At 41.7% G+C, this 25,550-nt stretch overlaps 1 long non-coding RNA gene across 1 annotated transcript in view; it reads left to right on the top strand.

Moving 5' to 3' along the window:
• The window catches only part of LOC118176165, a 40,314-nt gene extending 15,854 nt beyond the window's left edge, over nt 1-24,460 (top strand). The window contains exons 3-4 of the long non-coding RNA XR_004755287.1: nt 15,920-16,028; nt 23,579-24,460. This is a non-coding gene — a long non-coding RNA (uncharacterized LOC118176165). The remainder of the gene's footprint in view (nt 1-15,919; nt 16,029-23,578) is intronic.
• The last annotated feature ends 1,090 nt before the right edge of the window (nt 24,461-25,550 follow it).

The following is a 25,550-nucleotide window of genomic DNA, read 5'->3' as shown; positions in this document are numbered from 1 at the left end:
ATTTTTCTTCCTGTGCCTTTTAGGCAAGTATCTGAGCCAATGCCTGCAAAAAGTTTTGCATAAGGCTGTTAGCAAAATTCCTACCCGTAGCCACCTACACTCCTGCTGAAGCCTCTGGCTGAGCAATCCTGCTGTCTTCAGTAGGAAAGGCAGCAGCTACAGACTGCAGCTGAATCCTGAGAGGTAACAAGCCTGCAGTCAGGCTGTGATTCGCAACAGAAGCAATTTCCTAAACTCTTCACCCAGGAAGGACGCATGTGCTTAGTGGGTGCAGGATGCCCTGAACAGTGGGGCATGGGTCTCCTCTCCCACCTCCCTTTGCAAACTGGTGTGGAATAGTGTACCTGGCACATTGTTAAGCACTTTGTGATGCAAGGCCAGTCCTTTGCTCTCTAAAGCTGCTTTGTGTGAACAGACTGCATGCTTTCCCCTGGCCCTTGCATGTGGCTTGAAACATGAGGATGGTTCTGGTGGAGGTACGCTAGAACACCTTGAGATTAGCCATTTGGAAGTCTGATTTCTCCATGCCTTTTAGAGCAGTGGTTCTTTCCAAGGATTCATTAGTATGCTGCTGTGTCACCGCCCAAATGCTTTTCGTCTTTGGGTAGCTGTGCCCGTTACTACAGGCTTGCCAAACATCTCAGATCTTTGCCGTTGTTACAGCTGATCCATATTCCTATGGATGATTTTGCATTTCAGTGTTGTGAAATTTCAGAGGGGACTCAATTGCCTTAGTTTTGCCTTCTGCTCATTAGTCACTTCTGGAGACATCCCTGCTAAAGCATACTGAACTCTGACAGGTAATATGGCTGCAATCGGAGGAGGCAAAAAAGTGTTCTCTGCAAAAACTCTTCCTCCCCTTGTTCTCCTTTCTCCAAGAAAAAATACATGAGCTGGAGGAAGCTGAATCCAAACAGCAGAAGGTGTTGGGTCCTGCTTACCTCCCAGGGAGAAAGGGGAGTGACAGGTTTAAACTCCCTATTGCTCTCCTGGCTTGCTGGGAGAGTTGTGTGCAGCCTTGTGTCAGAGGCATGGGAATCTACCCAAATGCTGCATGTCTGTTCATGTGACAAGTAGCGTTCTTTAATCGTGGATTGGTGTGAAGGCAAGCTACCTGAAGGAAGAAGTGGAGTCAGAGGAGAAGGAAGCATTGCTCCACCAGAAGCTGGGAGGTCTCCACTCGCTGCTTTTATTTTTATGCTTTACAAAGAATGGACAGGAAGAGCGTGAGACTCCATTCATAAATAAAATCCTTTTTGTAGTTTGCAAACTCAGGCAATTACATTTGTGCTCAGTTGGTGTTAAGCCACTGAAGATTCAGTGCAAATGCATTCAAATTTCCCTCTCTCCAGTCTAAAACCATTTATCTCACGTGAGACTGGGAGGTAGCCTCTTGTGAAAGTACCTGCTGGTGAACAAGTGATCTGCTAAAGAAAATACATGCTTCTTTTACAACTGTATTTTAAAGATTTCTGTATGTGCTTTCTTGTGAGGAAGTGTTTTCTGCAAGGATCTTGTGGTTCCTTTGGTGAGAGGTGACTTGACAAATGGGCTGTCCCTGTAAACAGAACAGCTGTGTTTTCTGAAGTATTTTGATCCACGTAGAAGGGATAGATTTCCCCCCTCCTCCCCCCCACCCACCAATTGCATTCTTAGGTTAAGTTGCAAGTCTAGTGAATGAATCAAGGACTTGGCTTTAACCAGTCCCTACTAAAAAAAAAAAAAAAAAAAAAAAAGAGTGGGGAAGCATTGGGATGAGGCTTGTGACATTTCTTCTCCCCTCCTCCCATCTCTTGCTGTGAAGGTGATAGTGATAATTTTCTGTTGTCAAAACATTTCACGGAATCACAGAATCACAGAACAGTCTAGGTTGGAAGAGACCTCCAAGATCACCGAGTCCAACCTCTATTTGACCAGTGCCTTGGCCTCTGTGTATCTAATGACCAGTGAACTTGAGTTGAATGTAGAAGCTTACAGAAGCTTAGGTGGGAGCTTGCAGGTTAGCTACAAGACAGAGCTGCTTTTCATAGTGGCTGTGTGCTCAAATAAAAAGGTGTTTTTTTTTTTTTTTTTTTTTTTTTTTCCACTGCTATGCTTCTTGACATTTTGCAGCTTGCATCCTCTCTCTGCCTTCTGACTTAGAAAAAGAATTGTCTGCATGGTTTCTGCTGTGGTATGTCTTCATTTCAATTGCAAGCTGTGGCTATTAGTATTCCACAAATAACCATTCAGGCACTTGGGTTTCTCAGCAAAAGGAGAACTTAAAACAAGAACGAATGTGATATATAAGATAGATGTTTTCAGGAAAGCTTATGGGTTTTGCCCAGAGACTGCCAGACTTCCTTAGTGACCTGGGTTGATTTTATAATTGTCCCCCAATGTTTTTTACATGCAGTTTTTCACTTTGTAAGAAGGACAGATCATTAAACTTGTGTTGTATTCTTATTTCCCTCACCACCCGCCCCCCCTAACACCACCACCATTAGGCACAGGGAGATTTCCTATTGCTTAATTACCAAAAAACAAAAAGGAATTAAGTGCTTTTTCCTGAAGGAGCTTGTACCCATGGGGACCTCAGGAGCTCAGGGTGCTAGGAGGGAGCCCGCTGCTCCTCTTGGGCTGTGACACTCAGTAACCATCCCCTGGCTCTGTCCTGTGGCTTTCTCCTCAGCCTTGTATTCTGACTCCAGTTCATCTGTGTCGAATAAGCATGGATAAAGCTGAATTGCTGAGTCCCTGGGACTGCAGTGGAGTTGGTACATAGCAGCTAACTCCTCAGAGAAGAGGAGCAGTTGGTGCTCGCCATGGCTGAGTGCATCTGAAGAACATAAAGGAATTTGGGATGCACAGACTGTAATGTCTTTCATCTTGCTAGTGTATTACCCTACAGGATCCTTTCCAGTAGCTTTGAAATTTTTCACGATTAAATGGAGGTCTCAAGTGACCTATTCACTTGTCCTCCCGTTCCTGTAAGGGCGGGAGTCTTGGATCACTGGACTGTTAGCACGAGGACAGCTTTAATGCAGAGAAGTTGTTTGTTGTGTTTTCTTTCTATTTTTCTAATAGTTGATTTGGGCTGGTTCCAGCCCAAATTTATAACAAAGCCCTTCTGTATGTTTTGAAGGGCTGAAGGCATAATCACTACTTTCTCATTTAAATTCTAAAATTGCCTTTCAAATCTTACCTTTGTCATTTCTTTTGTAAAAGTCTCTGGCCTTTTGAGGGATGAGCAAACACAGTTTCAGTACTGTGATTTCTGTAAAAGGCTATAAACTACTCCCTGTGCTCTTAACACAAAATTTACATAATCTCAAACCGTGCTATTGAAAGAGTAACTTCTAACCACTTTACTACATTTAACTTCCGTAAAGTTGGATCCCTGTCTGGGGAGTGCTGGGGGATGTGGTTTGCTTGCTTGCTCTTCATGGTTTGCTTTATTTTTAAAGCTGTAGTTGGGCAAACGAGAGAGCAAGGTGCTGCTCTGCCTTCATTTGCTTCGGATTGCTTCTGTGCAAGAGAGATGCTCCCTCCATGGAGAGTCGCAGCGCTCAGCTGGGAAAGACCAAGGTGCCTGGCAAGCACCCCACGAGCAGCAGTGAGGGGAATGGGGAGCAGACCCACAGCCCAGCCTCAGAGACGGAGCACCGATTCCTAGAGAAGAATGAAAAGGTGGCAAGGAGAGAGGGCCCCTCAGTTTGCCCCTGCCTCCCCTTCCACGTTTGCCCAGGAATGGCGATACCTGTTTCATACCTTTTGTTTTGATTTGTCGCACTCAGTGCATCTGCATTTTTGCTGTTGTAGAATTTAACCTGCTTTGGTTTGTGTTTTCCAGGTAGCTCTGGAGATTCAACACTCTTTAGGTATTTTTCCTGTCTTCACTTTAAAGGAGAGGTGTAGGCAGATCTCCCAGCTGCAGCTGATGCAGGATACTGTCACATAAATCAGAGCATCAGAATGTGCTCGCTATGGAGGAAGGTCTGCTTTTTGATTATACTACCTTATTACCAAATATATTGCTCAAAGGCAAGTGTGGGGAGCCTTTCCCTTGCTAAAGGCTATGTAGACCTTTCAGATAACTTTGACAAGCTATACATTAAAACTCACAGTTGTGGTTTTTACCCCTTATGTTACTGTTGAACGATTTTGCTGTGGGCTTTCTGAAATAAGTAGCAAGCTATAGTCAGCCAGAGGGTTGCAGATTCACCACATAGGCTTGACAGACTAATAAGCATTCTCTTAATAGTGTCTAAGAGCTGATGCTGCTGCAACTGCAGTGTCATTTCTCAGCCTGAAGTCAGGTACTTCCAGACATGCCTGCCATGCTTTCCCAGCTGTGTTAGCCACGGTAGAGCAACCACACCTTGTTGGCAATGTTGATAACTGAGGGTATGTCTTACAGTGGGATGGCCAGGTATTTTTCTGGCCCTTAACTGCCACTCACACTATGTCTTTAGGAGAAGAGATGTTGTTAATGCACACATGCATCAGGATTTTGAAGCTGGGAAAAAGAAAAATTACCTCGTGAATAGAAGCCAAGTTTGGCAGATGTCCTTTGGGCTGTGTCTTTCCTTTTGAAAGAAATTTGGAGGGGGAGGAGAGCAGGGGAAGGAGTTTTGAGTGAAGATGAAAGGCTTCAAATATGTCAAAGCTTTCCAATTGATGGTTAAGTGAATGAGACGCTGAAATGACTTGTCTTTGGAGGTAGTGTAGTCTTCATCATTGGAGGCTGCTAAGGTCAGGTTGGGTAAATGCCTTTGAGGAAAGGGGCAGATTGCTGCTGATCCTGTCTGAGGCAGGGGGACCAAGGAGGAAACTTCTCTTCCTTCTCCCTTCCTTAGTATCCTGGGGCTTGCAACTCTGGAAAGTAGCAGTGGCCTAATCTTTGCAACTTCAGAAAGTAGCAGTGGCATCTTCTTCACGGTACACGGTGACCCAAACCCTCAGCATTTTTCCCAAAGAGGATTTTGAACGACGGCAATATGGTGCTTGCAGCAACTGGTGCTTCAGTGGTGAAGGAATGCCGGCCAAAGGTCAGCTGTGCTGCTTGCTTTTAGAGAACAGCGCTGGGGAAACATGCTTCAGGATATAAAACTGTGAAGGAACTTCTCTACTTGTTCGTTTTGTCAGTTTGCAGCTTGTTAGGAATGTGAGTAGGTTATGGGTGAGGTCTGTAAGTGTTACGTTGGAGCTTATCTCCCTCAAAGTTTGAGGGAGAAGTCTCCCTCAAGTTACTAATGACTTGTATAAAGGAGTGCGTGAGTATGAAAACACTAATGAAAGCATATAATGGCCTTTGCAGACAATTAAGTAGAAGATTGCTTTTTGGCTCTGGAAAGAGTAAACAACTGGAAAATTATGGTCATTGGACAGCAAGAAATCTATTTTTTGTTATTACTGTGTATTGAAGAGATCGGTAAACGACTGTTTAAACCTTGATCAGTCACCAGCCCACACAGGATCTCTTTCTTCTTCATTTAATTTCATTGCTGAGATTGACAGGTTCAAGTATGAACAGCTTTAAGTATGCGATCACTCCCATCTCGAGGATTTGCCTGGCTTTTTAGTTTTCAAATCTCATTTCAGAATACATTGCATTAAATGACATGAAATTACCAAGCACTTTAATTACTTTTTTTGTTGTTGTTGAACAAACTGTTTTTATCTATCGCTATTGCTTACAGACTCTGTGGCACAGCAAAGCATAATAGTTTGCTGTTATAATGCCCTGGTCCCTAATTGTATTACGCTTCAGGATGTGAAGTTACTCAGCTACAGCTACTGAGGGACGCGCAGCGCAACTTCCAGTGCCAGCACTAGAGCTGGGTAAGACTCCTTCTTTGGAAATATCTCCAAATCTGCAGGGTATGGGAGGGCCAGCTGTGTGTCTCCAGCTTCTTTTGCAGAAGAGAAGAAGCTGATCATTGATTTGGAAACGAAGATGAAGGGGTTGTATTATATTTTTAGGTGTTGCTTCTAATATTGTCAGCGATGACTTGCTGCTGATGTAAAGTTTTGTAACCCAGGAAGGAGAGAAGAACAAAAGCAGGACAAAATGGAGTGAGGGATAAATTTACAAAGCTTCCAATAAAAAGAATGGTGATGAGGAAAGAATTGTTGTTTCTAATTGGAACGGACAGTGGGATCTTCCCATACAAATTACCATATCTAATTGACTTGTAGCAGAGTGCTTGCTGTGGTTTTCCTGCAGTGGTGTTGCTAGGAAATGTTGCTAGGCAACCATTCAATGACTGAACCGACCTTTAAGATAAATATATGTATTTTTTCCCCATTTTGGTGCTGGAGAGCAAACCTCTATTTTGTGTCTTGTGCTGGCCTTTCTCTGGGTGGTAGGAGCTATTTGGGCATGGGGATTTCTTAAATAATAGTCGGGTTAAGGTTTGGCAGAGCTGTTTTGCAGGCACAACCTTTGTGTTTAACGTTTTCAGGAGCTCAATTTATTCCTTTTACCATGAGCACCAAAAGTTAGTAAATAATGTTTTGAATAATTTATCTGATTAATTTTGTGGTTTTATTAAATAAATCATTGAAGAAACATTCTTCCTGGCTACACGGGGACAGGCAGGGTGACAGGAGAGCACAAGATGACTTGGTGCAGTCTGACTAACGGGAATTTAAAGGCTCTCATGTTGACTAGGCCTTCTAATAATAAGCCTGGTGGCAGAGCACAAAACAGCAGTCGGGACCTACTGGGAGTGTTTTCTTTTTGCCAGCTGTCTTTGAAGCAAATCCCTTTGTTTATTACCATGTTCGAATGAATTATTCTCTTAATTTTTTGAATGCTTTTGCTGGTCTGAAGTGAATTATTGCATTTCTTCCTCCAGAGGAGCAGTTTGAATAGACTCTGAGCCTCATAATTTTAAAAGTACCTCTAGTTACAAACAACTTGCAGAAAGCTACAGAGATATTCTGGGGTTTTTCTTGGCTAAAGTTGGAGTTTCAAAATGCTGAGGCTTGCTGAGTGAGCACTGAATGCCAGCCATAATGGAGTCCTATACGGTGTCACATCAGAGAGCCGATACAAGGGGGGCAGCGCCTGCTCCTCCGAAATGCACAGACATCTTTGAAGCTGTCAGGATCAGGTGTGCAGTCCCTTGTCAGCACAAAGCCGTGAGGAGGAGGAGGATCCTGAAAACTGAGGCAGAGCAAGTCGGTTTGTTGCTAGGAGCTGGATGGTGCTGATCCCTCTTGCATCCGCTCAAGTAGCACAGTGGGAGGCTGAAAGAAGAGGGTAGAAGGCAAGGGAAAGCACAGACCACCTGCAAGGGCCTCTGAGGAGAGAAAAGGGAAAGCAGCCACTTACTGCAGGGGAAGCAGGTTTTGCTCGGCTGATGCCCAGCAGCCCTACCCCATCACACACCGTGTGGCTCTGCTCCCTTCTCTTCTCCCACAGACCTTGACAGAACTGTGAACAAGGATATTCACTCCCCACCTCTAAACTTCTGGGTAACTTCATAACTGTCCCTGGATGAATGTGCAAGCAGTCTTGGAGGATGCTGTGGTTGATTTCCCCACCCCCCTCCCCCCACCCCGCTGTTTTTTTTTTTTTAAGGAAGGAGCTATGGGCACAGTACATGGATGAACAAAAGAGTCCAGAGAACTCCCCCTTGTCCTGTCTGCCATCCTTTGTCAGCCTCATTGAACTTCAGATCTCCCCTTCCAAATGTATTGCCTCCCTCCCCTGTATACATGCTATGTCCTAAAGGGAACTGATTTCTTTCAGTGTGTGGTAGAGGTGCCCCACTGGTGCGTTGCCTGTTTTGAAATAAACCCAGATATCCACCACTGTCTAAATTAAATTAGATTTGTTCCAAGCTTTACGTTATCAGATACAGATTACCCAGCGATTGCCTCTATTGTGCTTGTTGCCAAGGAGGTTGTCCTCGGGTTCTGCTTTTCCAGGCATTTCAACCAGTCTGTCCCTAGGTACAAAAGAGATGGACTCTTCCTGATGGAGATTTATCCATCCTTTGCACAACATCTGTTGTGGTGGAGGGATTTGTTTTCTCCCCTGGTTGTAGCTAGGTCAGAGTATCTGTGTCCGAGCAGAACAGTGGAAATGAGAATGAGACTGCCAGGGAGGAGGAGGACAGTCTTGCAGTGAATACCTCTGCAATAATTCCTGAAAGAAGGCAGTTTCTGCAGCACTCGAGGTGTGGTAGGACCATTCTTGCTATGTGGGATGATTAGCATGGAATTGAATTTTGAGTTAATCAAAGGCAGTAGTAGGGTGCAGAACTGACTAGCAGATGATTTCATTCTATCTGATCCCTTAAATAACAAGAGACCTTCAGTCCAAGTTTGAGAGGGGGCCCTCACTCCTGTGTGGTCTTGGGAAGGAGTCAGCGCAATGACTGGCCTTGCTATGGGAGCAGAATTCTGTGAGGCAACCCAGGGCTTTACTTATGATGAGGCAGACACTGGCTTATTAGCATTTGTTTTTGTCCTCACTTTGTGCTGTATGCCTAGGAGCAACAGTTCTCGTCAATTTGGCCAGACTGGAAGTATGAGTGGATGGTGACAGGGTATTTTGTAATGATTGTAACACCAAATTTTTCAATATAATAGGTTTAGTAGCCTTCTGATTACAAAAATAAATATAGTCTTCACTCTGAACCTACAGATGGACTTTCCTCATTTCTTGTTTGGAGAAAGTATCACAGATGATTGTAACACCTTGTAGAGGCTAAAGGCTTAAGTTTCTGTAGAAAGTCTAGAGTTTGCAAATACTGAACTCTTGGCATATGTCTGGTCAGAATGAAATTAGTGACTTTAAACTTTTCAAAACCTTAATTTGGAGGAGAGAGGTCTTCACTACCTTTCAACTGTAGAATGCCAGTCAGTTCTTAAGCGCTTTAGCAAGCATTTATCATTGCTTTCATAAAACCTACAGAAACGTAGTTATTTGAGATTTTGGCTTAAATACCCATTTAATACATAGATGTTACTTGGAAGTAAAGCATTAATATGTATTAGGCTTTGCAGTGTTAAGTAGACTCACTACAACATTCCTCAGTCCTTCCTGCAGGCTACTGTCCTCTAAAATAGTGTGCTGTTGTGGAGAAATTACTTTTAATTGAAAACATCAAAAATGAGTAGCTTGTGTAGCTGTGAGAAGGATTCAAAATTCTACAGCTTGCCATAGACTACCCCAGCTTTCAGAATATATTGATTTCACAGCATTAAACAGTATATGTGGTGTCAGGTTGTAGATGGAGAATGTGTAGAATGAATAATTTACCACCTAGAGAGAACGAGCCTGTCTACAGGAATAATAAGAAAAACAGCCTTGTGAACTGAGACTCTGATCTCAAAGCTGAGAGCTTTCTTGGAAGTGGGAGCATCTGATGTTGAAAGACCTCTGGAGGTTTGTATGTGAGAAATTCTGCGCAGCAAACAGGAAGAAATGAATCTCTCATCTCATGGTTTCCCTTCCCTGCCTGAAAAGATAAGCTCTACAGATGCATCTTTGACCTGGACAAGGCTTCACGTTGTCCTCCTTGGAGGAGCCAGGCTGGGGTTAAGGTTCAAACCCTCATGTGAACCCTCAGGTTCAAAACTGCCTCGTGATCCTGGGGCTTGGCTGCAGCCACAGGGTTAGGCAAGGGGAGATGGATTAGTTGCACATCAGAGGAAAGCCCTCTTGGAAAGACTGCCTCGTATTTAGCTCCTTCAGGTTTTGGGGTGCAGGTTTGTTGCCACAAGCACCCGGATGGCTGTTACAGAATTTGCTCCTGTTTCCTGTCGGTTGGGTTAAAGGATGAAGCCATCTGGAGAGTAGATTACCTAGCACAGCTAGTCAGACCTGGGGATCATTTCACAAAAAATGAGAGCAGTGGGTTTTTCCAGTTCTGTGGAAACACTGAAGTTTGGTACCCATGCAACAGAGGTGCTTTTCCATGAATCTTCTCACGTCATTAGCAAGGCTGCTTTCCAAGTGAGATTTTGGACCGTTTTCCTGTACTAATTTAATTGATACTGTTAATTAAAAGAAGGCAGTTCCTCTGTCCTCCTCCTTCACCCAAAACATACATATTCCACCTCCCCACACCATTCCTTTTGCTAATAGGACAGTACAAAAAGAATAAAAATAAGGCAAGTAGTAACTGGCAACAATTAACATACATTTCAAGTAAACAAGCAAGCTCTCACTTAGTATGATAAGTGAAGGAGGAAAGCAGAAGTTGATAAAACATGAAATGAGGATATTTTTCTACAAGCAAGCTAGGTATGGAAAAAGATCTGTCAGTAAAACATCATTCCTTCCCTCTCTTCTTCTCTGTCTCTTTAGCCTCCCTTTGCTTGGACTTATGTGAACGTTTGTGATTCAGAGGGTGTTGTGTCTTTGCCAAATGACCACAATTGAGGAATATGTGGACGTGGGCTCATATCCTGCTCCACTAGTTTTCATGAGCACATAGTTTCATGTTGCTGAGCCGCTAGTTCCCCTCTCTCTGTGAAAGGGGGTAACCTCACATGTCAGTTCAGATGCAGACCCTAGGGAAATGTATAGAAAGAGACTTCCAAAACCCAGCAGGTTGTATTTGAATCTCTGGGTAGGATCCCAATACAACTTTTTGACACTTTCTATCTGCAATGGCACTCAAATGCTCATGTCTCTCCTGAAAGCCAGGTTACACAGGGAAATTAAAATACATGCTGTGAAACTCTCTGGGATGCTTACAAGTGCTAATGGATATTAGTTGCACTGAATGGGTCAGTTTTTGGTTTTCCAAAATTAACACCACCACCCTTTATGTTGACTTGTGTCTTAATTTAAGGTACAAGTTCATCACAGCACAGATTCTTCACTGTAATTACTATTTTCAGTGTAAAAATGGAGAGTCCGGTGTTCTCCTTAGTTTACCTGAAGGGTAAATGTGAAGCAAAGCTCCAGTAAATTGAAGTTCTAAGTTAAAGTAGGATCAAGAAGAGGTTTTTAGTTGATTAAATTGTGCAAGCTGTAGAGGGTGATAATGTAGATGACAGATTGTGCTATTTGCTTGTGGGGCTGTAATCAGATAACCTGTAGGCAAATGAAAGTGCTTACTGACTTGAGCAGTTAGTGCCCTCCTTACTGTCACCATTGCTTCCTCTTGCACCTTTCAGAAGCCTGTAATGTCCCTATAAAAATGTTTTTGTACTATTTGAAAAAGCTGGTGCTAATTCGACTTCTGCTTAACAAAATGAACTTGCTTTGAAAGACACTTCTGGAAATGAAGAAAGCTCTTTTTCCATAATGGCTGCAGATTTTTAATTAGAGGCAAAGGTATTGCCACTGCTTGTTGCACAAAGGGTTGGAGCAGTACTTCACTTTCCTTATCTTCTTGTGTGACAAGAGTGCTAAGAATGTAGTGTAATATGAAGGCAGATCTATAGGCGCTGAAGCTGGAGAATTATGTGCGTGCCTTGGTACAGATCATAAGAGCCTCAGGTTGTACCCGCTCAGCAGGAAGAGTCCTGACTGTGCCGCAGGTGATACAGCAAGAAGGTGGTATTTGAGAAGACTATTCTCAAAGCACTCTTCTGTGAAGTATTGTTTTGCATCAGGCATGTCAAATTTTGCAGTTTCCCATTCACTTCAGAAATCCTTGCTTTCTGAATTTCTTCAGTTCATTGTGCTCTTCTGAGCCACTTCTTCCATTTTCCTTCCCAGGTTTGTTTCTCTAACTGGGAATAAGTAGTTTAACTTCAGGTTTTGTTAGTTAACAAACCACATGGAAAACTAGCACTTCCCAATGGGAAAACCTCAAGGGCTATTATCTGCACTAACCCCTTGCTCTCAAAAACATTCCCCCAGAAAGCAAGCAAATGATTCTCTGCAACTGCATATTTCCTGATCAGCATTACGTGTAACTGTGGCAAATTTCTTCAGTCCAAGAGACTGAAGATACCTGAACTTGTGATTCCTTAGGTGACCCAGAAAGAATGTGGGTCTACGTGTATCTTTGCAGGGTAGGTGATGTGGAGAAAACAGAAGGGGACCTATATCTGATTTACACCCGTGGCTTTGTAATGAGAGCACTTTGTTCTAGAGGTAATTGTGTGGGAGGGGATGCAAGTTTGGAAGGCCATGCTGGTAGCTTTAATTCTCATCTTCCTGGGCCACAAGAGGTTACAAACAGGTTTGGTTTGTCACTACTAAGTTCAGCCCCAGCCCTCTTCCCATACTAGCTCTGAAGCCCTGCAGCTCTATTCAGCCCTTTCCGTTCTCTTTCCCTGTTCCCATACCTGGAATGTCTGTGCAAAGCCTGGCTGTTCCCACCTTGATACCCAATAGTAGGATCTTGCCCTGAGCCCTTTGGAAATTCTGGGGAGGGGAGAGCTGTGCTGGGGCAGACCTGTGCGAAGTAGCCCACTGGGTTTCTGCTGTGTTACCAGCTGCAGAGCTGTAGTGGCTTTGCTAGCTGGGAGCCCCCTGGGATGTACCAAGAAGCTATGCTGGCTCTACTGCCTGTGCTTAGATACCCAAGCCCTGATCCCCCATCACACAGCAGGACTACTGAAGTACTTGCAAGAAAGCACAACGTTGCCTCTTCATTCAGCCTCAGACCTGGGGCAGCCTACATTGCATCCGGAAGGTGTGTTCAGAAATTAAAACAAGCTTGCGATACGTTTGATAGGCTTCATGAGTTTAATGCCTCTTGACAAACTGAATTCATCATGATAGTAAAATACAGGAGTTACTAGGCAATTAAATTGTTTTAGTTTCTAGGCAGGGTATTTAGTGAACATATTTGTCTGATACTGTGTTTTAATACTAGATAAAATTATTTCCTGCCAAAAACTTTTTTAAATGTGGGAAGCTAGAAATATCTTTAAGCCTAAAAGTGTTGTTTAAGAATTCATGAAAGAATATTGGAAAAATGCTGCAGAACGTATTGCTAACTCTGCTTTCCTTTTTAAGGGAGAAATCTTGTTAGTTGGAAGACCAAGTATTCATTTTTCTGTTAAAAATTAAACAGGGCTTTCTGCAAGAAGAGAAGTTTCTGGTTTTAGAAATCCATGCTGAAGCATATCAAATACATTGGTTAAAACTCAGAAACTGCCTATAAGCCTCTAGCTCTAACATCTGTTCAAGAATGAATAGAACAAAGAAAACATAATGGCTGTGAACAATATGAGGGAGATAGTATTCTTTCTCTTCTGAATAGGATTGTTTGTACCACAGTCACTACAGTAACATTTGAACGCTTCCCAGTAGTAAATTAAATAATGGGACTAACATCGGTGTTCTCTTATCTACTTTCAGAGTGTAAAGAATTCATCTGGCTTGCACAAGTGGCTATCTTTGTTCCTATGGCCACACACAAGGTGGTTGCGTATCGCGTTACTGGCAGTCAGGACTCTTCGAAACAGCCTTTATCTGCCCATTTGCTTTTGATACAGTTGTTCACAGCACTGCCGTGATAAGTGGAGAACAAACACGTGGAGCCTGTACGGTTCAGAAAACACACAGGGCCTGGGAGTCTGCTTGAATGCAAGTCTGCCCGCAGCAGCATCTGGCTCTCACCTGAGTAACGTTTTCTAGAATGAACCTGCAAGTGATACAGGAGGGCTTCCACATGCTTCATGCCAGAGTTTCTCATCAGCATAGATCCTTGCATGCAGCTAACTAGAAGGAAGAGGACAAAGTCTATACTAAAATTCTCCATATGCAGTAATGAGATACCTACGGTTATGTTTGACTGCAAGGGGGAAAAAAAGCTTTGAAAAGTGAAGGAGAATGATTACGCTATCACCAGCAGTTGTTTCCTTCTAACCTCAGGGATGGAGGCAGTCTAATGCCCCCCTAATGTCTTCAGTAATCTACTGAAATATGTCAATAGTATATAGAGAAATTGCAGAACCGATTTACCATTGTTTAAGTGCACTGTGGGACAGTAAGAAGTTCACAAAGCTACTTTTTTTGATTGCTTTCTGTTTAATCCCCAGGGAGAAACTTCAATGACATGCATCTGCAGTGGGTGTAATACTTTGTTATAATGCATCAAATTCATATTTTTGAGTCTGTACAGATAAATATTTTAGGAAGCCTAACTAAGGAAGTTGAGTATTTTTTCTTGTCCACAAGGGATTCTTTGGCCTCTGGAGAGGATGCTTCCTGGGTTAAAAAATGAGACATTCTTTGGTTATATTTGGCTAATGTTTGTTGCATAGACTCTGTGACTTGCTTATGAATTAGCATGAAAATTAATCTCCTTCTTAAGAGGATATATAGATTAGGGGAAGCTTGAGAGATTATTATATCCTGTTTGAGAACATACCAATTGAATAGAGCTTAATATTAGTCATCACCATACATTTCTATCTGGCATTAGCATAATATACCTGTATAGTAACTTAAGAATCTATTACTTTATTACTGAAGAGCATTCACATGTTTACTGCAATGTTTCAAACCATCACTTTTAGCTGTGAGTAAAAGTACGATTTAATACAGTTGTATTTTTGACTGAAGGCAGGTGAATATATAGTTAATAAAGTCTGTTGTACCAGTGCAGCTCTCTTTGAGAATCATCTTGGGGTGAAGTTCCTGTTTTAAAGGCCATAGCCACAAATGAGCTGTGGATGGAGAAAATGGTGCATCTCTGTTAATGAGAGAAGATTGGCTGCTTTGCTTTATGGATGAACGGGGGCTTTCTCTTAGGTTACATTAATTGAGGATAAATGGACAGATTTATGCCTGTAACTATGAAAAATTAAAGCCATTTCTATTTAACCTCTATCATCTTGTGCTCCATTATTTGTTGCTTCTTGTGGTATTGTCAAAACAACGTCCACAGAAAACAGTATGGCTCAAAGTACACTCGGGAAATGTTGAGACTGTCTTGTTTTTTTCCTTTTCTTTCTCAATACCTAACTGAAATTTTAATTACCATCCTGTTCTGACTTCATCTTGTAAGTAAGGGTTTGTGTAGCTGGTAATTTGCAGATGTTGGGAAAGCAATATTTAGAATATATTAGGATTTGTTTTCCTTTTTAGAATTGTAAACAATGTTAGTGTTGACCTATGTAGCCTCAGATTTTTTTTAAACCTAAATTGCTGCATTGGATACTAATTATAGAATACTCAAAAATAAATTAGTAAGCCCTCTGTAAAATTACATCAGAAGCAACATTATTTCCCATAACATTAATAAGCACTTTTTGGGTGTGATTTATTTTTGCAACAATTACTGTAAAGTCTCCTGGAAGATGTATTTCTGTGTAGTTAATGTAATATACGTGTATGCAATTTTCCATTTTAGTGCCTATTGATTGCTTCATTTTTCATCTGTATTACGCTATTCATATAATTTCCTTCAGGCTTTCAGAAATGGCAGACATCAAGGGAAAATTTTAGTGGCAATGCCCTATGGAAAATGCAAAAAAGCAAATAGATGAGTCTCAACGAAAGGACTGAGTTCAAGTGCACTTGTGTTGTGAGAATTTAAACTGCCTTTCAACCTTTTAGAGATCTGAAAATATTTTATTGAAGTAACCTTGCTTTCATGGATTTTACGGAGAGATGAATTCTAATTGTGAGTGGAATGCACATGTAAGAGAAGTGTCCATTCTGTTCTCTTTGGCAATCCGTAAGTTCAAAAGGTGAAGGTTAACGTTTCTCAGTAATGAGCTGTGTCGTTTGAAAACTTAAGTTCAAGTTATGAGTAGCTCAGGGAATTTATTGTAGATGAAGAGTCCCCCAGATTCAGACTTGCTACCTTAAATGCCCAGGTTTGTAAGGCACCCTAGTACCAAAATGTAAGAGAAGGTAAAAAATCTACCAGTATCCAATACATGTGCACTTAAAAACATTAAAAAACAAAAAACAAACAAACAAACAAAAAAAAAAGGCACACAACTCCTTATAACTAATTATAATTAATTGGTTCCTTTCTGCTTTCACCTCTCACAGCCTTCCCACAGCAGCGTGTTCAGAGGGGACACGTTCTGTTTTCAGTTCAGGTGGTGTAATGGTGGTTTGGACTTAGAGAAGTGAATCTATCTTCACAGCACTGAGTAAGGTAATTAAGTAACTTCTCATTAGTATATCTTTAGTGCCACAGTATGTAGCTGTTTATAATGCAGTTTGAGATAATGTAGTTAATTTATGTTACAGTGGCAGTTGCACCCATAACTGTTTGCTGTTTTAATGGTAACTTGTGTTTTTACAATAACTTCACAATGAAAAGGGTCAGGCAGCAGATTTGGCTGAAATTGAAGAGCTCAGGATCAAAGTTAGAGTAAAGGAGCCGACACCTAATATTTTAAGACAACATTGATCTGCTGAGATCGCAGGCGTTAATTAGGGGCATAGGTGAGAACAACTAACAAACTCATGCACAGCTCCAGACAAATCTCTCCATCCTAAATTAGGTCTATGTGGCCAGTCTCTTCTTGGGGAGAGAAGTGGGTGATTCACCCAAACTCTTAAGGTAAGTGCCATAATTTCAATTGATGAAGGTAGGAGAGAGAAATCCAATATATCCAGGTTCAGCTCAGGTTCAATAAACATTGTCATTTTTGTCACAGAGAACAGTAGCATCAGAATTGATAAACTAGTCTACCAATATGAATGCATGATTTTCAGAGGGGCCAATAAAGGAGTTAGCAGATACCCAGTAAACATTTTTAGATGGATTTGCAAACCTGACTTCCTTAGCCTACTTTGAAAAACCTAGTGACATTAAGTTTTCTGTATTGAAGACTTTTGCAAGTTACATGGATGAAGTGTTGTGCCTTTTTTCACTTTATGCATTTTTTGGTGCACATAGCAAAATGTTTTAAAGAGGTGTTTTCTTGAGAAGGGTAATTTGGAGGTTATATTTATGCCCTTCCAGAAAGGTCAGCCTCAGAACTCCCTTGCGAGATTAAACATGGGGTTAGAAACAGATATTAAACAAATTGTATAAAAGGCAGAAGTTCAGCAGTCTCTTCTTTGAATTTCTTTAAAGCTCTTGGGTGAGCACTGTGTTGTGCTTGTGATATGGCACTGTGCTTTCTACCTTTGCTGTAACCTCCACTTCAAATTCAGGTACGTCTTCCAAGGCTGCTAGCTCCCACAGCCTCAAGGGAGGAGAGGCTTCTAGCACTGAAACCTTTCAACGGAAAAATACATATATGTCTATATTTATATATCTTTTTATAATTATTTTTATTGCAGCCTTACCTTCTGTGAAAGCTTCTTTTCCAACTTGATCTTCCATTGGCTCAACAGGCTCTCTAACAAGGTTCTGTTTGCGCAGAATCATAGAATCACAGACGGGTTTGGGTTGGAAGGGACCTTACAGCTCACCCAGTTCCAACCCACTGCCATAGGCAGGGATGCCACCCACCAGATCAGGTTCCCCAGGGACCCATCCAAACTGTCCTTGAACACTTCAGAAAAGTGGCATCCACAACTTTATTGAAGGGTTTATTACTGAATGCTAGAACTTTTGCAAGTCATCCCGCAAAGTGTTTTTGGCCTCTCTTGTGCTAACTCTACTGTCAGCCTGCCAGAGTAGATTATGCTATTTTCTCTTTGGGGTACAATTTCATTTTCCTGAACCTTCCATGTAGTGTCTTTATGTGACCTCTCTGCCATCTGCAAGGATCTTGCTCTTTCTGAGTGTGCTTCTGAGGTTTATGGAGTTTTTCTGAATGTAGTTCAAGTTGTTTGCAAAAGTTGATTGCAAGAAGTATTTTTTGCTTTTCTATTATTCCAAGGTGGGCCATGAATTTAAATACACAGCAGTCCATGGGCCAAAGATGAACGTGAACAGGAATGAAAAGTGTGTCCTCAGTGCTTGCCAGGGCCAAGTCAAGAGTTTTTTTTTTTTTTCATGTGGTTCGCTAATTAGCCACCTTGTGAAATAGTCATTAGTGGTACTGAAAAATGGGTGTTGGCATTGTGCCAACATACTATGCCAGACATTTATTTGACATATATTTGTATGTGTTTGTATGTATTTGACATTATTGTATGACATTTATTTGATGCACATGGGAGTATCTGATTCTCCCATTACAGCTGCATTTGTTGCTACTGAGTTTCTCTGTTGTCCCTGAACACTCCAAAATTGTGGCTGCTCTCAGCAATAGGCAGCTGGGAATATTGTTCTGTTCTTATATTTCTCTTTTAATGCCCGGAAGGTGCTATTGTATACATCCATTTGTGTTGAGAACAGGGACCTGGGACAACTGTCTTCGGCTCTTACGATGCAGCCTCATCAAGCAGATACTTGTGTGCATAAAGCAACTGCATTGGTTTGCCAGCTTTCTATACCTGAATACCTCTTTTCCTCATATACTCCAAGCATTTTAAAAGCAAGATTATATAAAACACTGGATGTCCTCAGGAAAAGAGATCTTTTGAAAGATGAGGCCTTGTAGAACACGTTTTGTATATAACAACCTTGAAACCCTGGTTAAAGCTATTGGGAAATCCTCACTCCTTGAGCGGGTTTTGCCATGCCCATGATGTAGATAGCAACCAATCTTTTTAGTATCATTGACTCTTCAAATGTTCTCCTGCTGCAGGAACGTGCCGATTCCAACTGCACAGACTTTGCTTCTGTTCCCTAAACTGTCATCCGTTCCTGTCTTTTGGTGGGGCTAAGGAGCTTCATGATTTGATTTATTTTGCCATTTTTAAGCAAGTTTCTTAGAGTAGTACATGCATGTGCTGTTCTACATTTTTCTGGGGGTGTCATAAAAATAAAGAGGGGATTTTTGCCAGGGAGGAAACAAGCTCAGAAGAGCTGAGGGTAGGAATATTTAATTACCACTCTGCTTATTGCTTGACATAACCCACTAACGTTTTCATTGACTTCATCAAAGGTGAGTACAACTAACAACTATAACTTTGGCTGTTTTTCTGAAGTAGACGAAGTTATGAAAGCCTTCCTAGCATCTTTCTACACTATGGTTTTGTGGCAGTTTCTTTACTGGGAGAATATAACCTTATTTTTCCCTTGAGCAGGGAAAAGTTGCTCAAAAAAATCTGTTGAGATAAATCTCGAATGTTTTGGTGATGAGTTTGAAAGGAGGACTAAAGTGGAGGGCAAGAAACAGAAAATTAAGAAGGCAAGTTATGTCGTCCATGAGCTGACTGCTTTCAGGAGGACCAAGACTTTTTTTTTGTAGCATACCAGAAAAGTTTTGTACAGACACAGATTCAGGAAAAAGCAGAGCAATTCAAAGATCATCCGTCTCTTCCAGTGATAATAATTTCTTCGCTTTTATATCTTTTATATCTCCATGAATCTAAAAGCACTTACAAGGAAATTGATATAATTTTTCTCCATTAGCCTGTGGTCAACTAATAGCTGCACTAGAAATTGAACTTGAGTGCTGGGTTGTCAGTCCAGTGAAGCACACTGGTACTGGGGCTTCTGCCAAGCTCAGGAGAGGCGACTCCTGACTGTCAGAAGTAGTTATGGCACTGAACTTAGCTGGCTTGTATTGCTATAAACCTTCTTCCATTCTGGATCACAGGTGGGTCGATATGTGGGGTGTGTGCAGTGTGCTACTCATGCTCTGCCTCAACTTATGAGCCAATTTGTTCAAGTTTTGAACTGGGCAAAATGGTGAGGAAGGCAGTTTTTTTATTATTATTATTATTATTATTTTTACAAGACCTTCTGGTGGCTGGTCTGATTTGTCTTGGGAAGAGAGCAACCCTCGTAAATGTTTGTCTCAATATTATTATAGCTATCCAATGATAATGAGTGAAAAATCCCAAATTCTTTTAATTTCCTGAATCTGTTTTTATCAGATGAATTCTTTTTTATAGGTACCAAATTTATTCAGGAGATTCATAAGGAAACCCTTGAAGCTATAGTTGAAATCCTATATGTCTGAAGCATAGGCTGGTTGTTTTTTAAAGAAATAAAATACAACACTAGGAAACTAGTCAAAAAACAGCAATTTTAATACATCAGAGAGTGGTGCAATGACTACAGGCTGATTAGCTATTTCTTGTCTTCTGGATCAAATTACTTGCACGTAAGTAAATCATATCTGAATCCCCAAAACAGGTTTTGATATTATCAGTGGATTATAAAATGCTTGTAATAAGCATGATGAAGCAGGTATTCTGTCTTTACCCAAGGAGCAGATTAAAAACTTACCCTAGGTATGTGCAATAACATGAATGTATGTCATATCTGGATTACTTTTATATCTTCTTATTCCTGTTGACAACAAGAGTCAGATGTACCAGATATGCTTAATCTGGAAAAGTGTCAGCACTATCATTTATTTCTGCTTTCATATTTCCTGCACTTCTGAAACTCTAGCCTGCTGATCTGATTTCTCCTGGCCATACTTTTCTGTGTATTCTTTTTCCTGTTTCTCTTGCTTTGTGCAACTCACTGTATATAATCTACATATACCTTTACATGGCTCTTCTCAGAGGAAAAGAAACTACAATAGGAAGTGAAGTCTGGTAGGTGGAATGAAAGTAGAAATAACGTACCTCATGTTTGTGACTGTAGGCTACTTCATGGCAGATCTGTGTTTATTTTAGGAGTGTCTTAGTTACTGTTAGCTCTTTTATGTCTTCCACATTTTAAGAAATTTACTGATGCTTTTCATATAGTAAATGGAATGATAACATCATACAGTTTTAAAAACAATTGGAAGAAAAGCCACTGTTTCATACTGAAAACATTTTAAACTAATAAAAAAAATCAAAATCAGAAATAACAGTTGAGAACAAATGACACTTTTTGAGTGGAAAAACTTGTAATTTAAAATACTGAATTCAAAATCTCTCCTGCTCTACGTTTCCTGTGAGAGTCATAATTTCCAGGTTATTGATTATTTGGAGATTGATATATCATAATCTCTGCATCGGAATATATTCCACTTTGTGCAGTTTGAATTAAATCTCCCATGTAAGTGAATGGCCACGCTCATCGTAAGTCTACCAAATAAATCCCTCAGATCTGATTTTGTAGTAGCACTCTGGAGGGGTGCATGAAGGTAACATCTGCCAAGGCTGAGGTATTGCAATAGACGTTGATTGGTGGTTTGGCCAGAGTATAAAACCTCCCTTGTCTGTCTCCATGGTGTTCCTCTGAGATGTTGTTTCAGAAAACATTTGCAAGGAGTTGTATTCTGGAAGGGGGATGATAGCTGAAACCATGAATATGAGAAAGGGTTGTAGGGTGGAGGTGGGGGTCTTTCGTTGGTGGAAACAGGCCTGAATTTATGCTTAAGGAATGTAAGTAAATGAGGAGGAGGTCAAGGTCCAGTTCCTCCTGTAGGAGGACACCATTCAGGAATCGAAAGCAGATCTTGGTGTAAATCTGTGGGAGGGACCGATCTCGTGTCTATGGAGAGAAGGAACAGTCTTTAGCGCAGACGGACTGGAATTTGCATAAAGACGCAAGGTGCAGCAAGCAGCAAGCTGAAAGGGTACAGCCAAAGAGCTTGTGTGGGACCATCAGTTCAGCTTTGTTTGGGCAAGTTGAGCCAGGGCTGCAAAAGCAGTGAAGGCATAGGGCTCTCCAGATTTTACTATGGTCTGCAGTTTGACACAGAAAACCTCTGCAATGCAACCACCCATCTGATCACTTCTACCAATACTGCGTGTTCTTATGGTCCTTGAAACAAACCAAAAGTGAAAAGAAGTGTATTGTGTTTTTTTTTTTTTTTCCCTCTCTGACCTACCTTCCCACCTGTTTTTGTTTTGTTTTTTCATATTTCTGGATAGGCTGCACCAATGGGCTGAGGTCAACTGCATGAAGTTTAACAAGGCCAAGTGCCGGGTCCTGCACCTGGGGCGTAATAACCCCAAGCAGAGCTACAGGCTGGGAGATGAGCGGTTGGAGAGCTGCCAGGCGGAGAAGGACCTGGGAGTGATAGTGGACAGTCGGCTGAATATGAGCCAGCAGTGTGCTCAGGTGGCCAAGAAGGCCAACGGCATCCTGGCTTGTATCAGAAATAGTGTGACCAGCAGGGCTAGGGAGGTGATCGTCCCCCTGTACTCGGCTCTGGTGAGGCCGCACCTCGAGTACTGTGTTCAGTTTTGGGCCCCTCGCTACAAGAAGGACATCGAGGTGCTTGAGCGGGTCCAAAGAAGGGCGACGAAGCTGGTGAGGGGCCTGGAGAACAAGTCCTACGAGGAGCGGCTGAAGGAGCTGGGCTTATTCAGCCTGGAGAAGAGGAGGCTCAGGGGCGACCTTATCGCTCTCTACAGATACCTTAAAGGAGGCTGTAGAGAGGTGGGGGTTGGCCTGTTCTCCCACGTGCCTGGTGACAGGACGAGGGGGAATGGGCTAAAGTTGCGCCAGGGGAGTTTTAGGTTAGATGTTAGGAAGAACTTCTTTACTGAATAGGGTTGTGAGGCATTGGAACAGGCTGCCCAGGGAGGTGGTGGAGTCACCATCCCTGGAAGTCTTCAAAAGACGTTTAGATGTAGAGCTTAGGGATATGGTTTAGTGGGGACTGTTAGTGTTAGGTTAGAGGTTGGACTCGATGATCTTGAGGTCTCTTCCAACCTAGAAATTCTGTGATTCTGTGATTCTGTGATATTGGAACTAGTACTAAATAATTGAAATTGAAATCATGATGAAAAGTGAGACTGCATTATTTTAAGGACCAAGCTATTTGTTTCTGAATGGAGAGGAGAGGATAGAGTTTTGAGGAGAACTTCCTGTTATGCTGGTTTACAATAAAGTAAAACTGAATGTTTACATAAGGTAAAGGAACCAGAGAAGTCTTAACTCTGGTATTCTGTTTGAAAACCAATTTCTCATGTTAATTAAACCTCTGCAGAGCAAACCTTATGTATGACATTTGGTGTTACAGATGGCATGGACTGGCTTCCTAAATCTCTGGTTTGAATCATTACTCCTGTGCAGTGTATGGTGGGCCAACCATGCATGGGATTCTTGACAAGGATAAACCCATCTGGCTCATATTAGCAGAAGCCAACATTTATTTCAGTCAGCTATTGAGTGATAGTCCTTTCAACGTTGCTCTCATTGCCAAGTCTACTTTCCAAAACTCCCGTGGACATTGCTGAATGTTGTCAGGACCAGTGATTTTTAATACTCCTACGACTGTCTCTCTTCTCTTACCCTTACTTTCCAAGTGCAAAACTGTTTTCTTCATCATCTAGGAGGAGCATTTCAACTGAATTCATATAGCAAATCTGGGAAACTCTTCCCATTTGTTCTGAAAAAGCTGTATTCCAGATGTTGGAGGATGGATTTTGTGAAAGGGAGAGTATTTGGGTGCACATGATGTGTGTGTGTTTGGTGGTTTTGGTTTCTTAAGCAGTTGAAAGAAGTCAATGAACAAGAATGCAGAATTTCAGCTCATAAGAATGAGGCATTGAAGTGTGTACAGGATCTGTGGGTCAAGAGGCAAACTTGGTGAACTTCTGCATATAATAGGTACTTTTGTACATTCACCTGTCCTGCAATGTGAACTGTACATTGTGCAAGGAGCACCAAAGCGTGTGCAGTGACATTAGGGAGGAAAACAACCAGGGAGGGAGAGTAAACCTATTTATGTTGAGATACATTGAACAATTGGCATTTACTTGAGGGTATTGAACTGCAGCCTGATTTTGTACCAGAAGACCCCATCTGGCTGAGAACTCGTAAGCAGTCCTGTTACATCTTCTGATCTTGCTCCTGGCTGATTAATCTTACTGAAGAGTAAGAGGTGTATGGAAAAAAACAAACTTGAGGAAAAAAATGTTTCTACGGTAACCCTGAGAAATCTCTTTAAAAGGAATTTGTTTCCTGTTTGACCCTCATCTGTGAGTACATTTGGATTTCATTGTGCATACAAAATATCTGGTGGTTGCATTTCACACAGTTCCTCTGTAGAACCACTGGAAATGTAAACAAGGTGCCAAAAGCTGAACTGCAGAGGGCATATGAGGAGTCTCTCAGCCTGGGGACATGAACCCGTTCTGCTAATCAGAGGAACAGGATTGCATCCATTATCACAAATTACAGTCTCCCTTCTATCCACAGAAGAGCTGCAGAGCCCATAACAGGCAGGATGATTCAACTTTTTTTAAAAATTTTTATTTTTATTTTATTTTTTTTAGTCATTGACCCATTCTTGCTCTTTACCATAATACTAGAGTATCCCAGAGTTCCTGTGTATAAAGCTCATGCCATTTTAGAGGAACGAAGCCCTATTACAGTGTCTGTGTTCATTACAGAAACGATAGCATCAGTGACCTTGAACAGAAACCTTAAGGTGGCAACTGTCTGCACTGTTCTGTTTGCCAGACAACCACCCCCACGACCACTCCATACAGAGCTGTTGTGGCCAGTTTTGCAAACAATGTGCAAAAACTCTTGTGCTTGGTGGGAGGGGGCGTCGGTATGTGTCAGAACTGAATGCGTCACCCAAGTGAGTGCTTCTGGATCCACTTGGTTGTGCTTCTCTGTAAAGTGTTTACATAAGTGCACCCAAAATAAATTATGTTCTGATTACTTCATCACTGTGAAGTTATTGTAATTGAGAAGATGGTCAGAGAAGAGTAGCTAAGAAATTAACAGGAACCTGAAGGATTTGATTAATAAGGAAAATTGCTACAAGGTGCTGAGGGTGACAGAGGAAGGGATGGAACATAATACACTATAAATATTTGAAGAACAAAATATGGAGAGGAATTATTCAAGAGAGAAACAAGGTGAAACTGGAGAGGTATGAAATAAATGCAAGGAAGAAGAAAATTCTTGACAGCAAGATGTTTCAGGCTGTGTACACAGTACCCCTGAGGGACACATGACCAATAGCATGTCTGAGAACTAAATTGAATAGACAAGGAACAATAACCTATAGTGGGCAGCCCTTTTATGGAAAGGCAGAAGGAGATGATAAGTGACTCAGACATTCGTGGCAAGATTAAGTGCTGATAGCATGGCCAGCTCTCTGGTATTTTAAAGTTAAAGTATCATGTAGGCGTGCAAATGGGAACAAGACAGTCAAGCAGTCTAGTGCATAGACCTTGTGGAAGGGAAAAGCTGAAAGCTGTTAGTCCTGTGATTTCTGAGGGAAAAAAAATCTGTCTGTCAGTACAGCTTCTAATTACATCTTGAATTAACGAAACATACCTCTGTTGCACTAAGAAATGGATTTTTAATACCTATGACTGTGTGTTAGACCTGTTCCAGTTGTTCCGGTGTGACGCAGCTGCTGGAGGTATGTGAGAATTCCCAAAACCACGTTGCAGGAGGAACCTTGTGTCTCTTAGTTTTGCTGTAGGGTAGTCTACCAACTGTTTGCTGTCTGCACAGCATGCTTAACAGAGAGCACATTCTCAAAACAACTGAAACAACTTCAAAGGGCAAACCAGACAGTTTCCTACCTAGGCACACAACAAGGTTTTATATGGAACGTCAAAGTGCTTAACTTCTCTTAAATGATCTCCACCCCTGGATGGGAAATCAGAGCTCCCTTCAGCCAGAGACAGACTCCTGCTGCCCTGAAGAGCCACGTCTCTACTCCTCCCTCCAACCACCTCCTTTCATTTAATTTCATGCTATCAGGTAGCATAAAATGAAATGGATAATCCCAGGGCTGTG

This window comes from Oxyura jamaicensis, chromosome 19 (assembly GCF_011077185.1).
Source record: "Oxyura jamaicensis isolate SHBP4307 breed ruddy duck chromosome 19, BPBGC_Ojam_1.0, whole genome shotgun sequence".
In the NCBI taxonomy this organism is placed as follows: domain Eukaryota; kingdom Metazoa; phylum Chordata; class Aves; order Anseriformes; family Anatidae; genus Oxyura; species Oxyura jamaicensis.
Note: the sequence above shows the minus strand (reverse complement) of the source record. Positions and strands in the feature narration are given on the sequence as shown.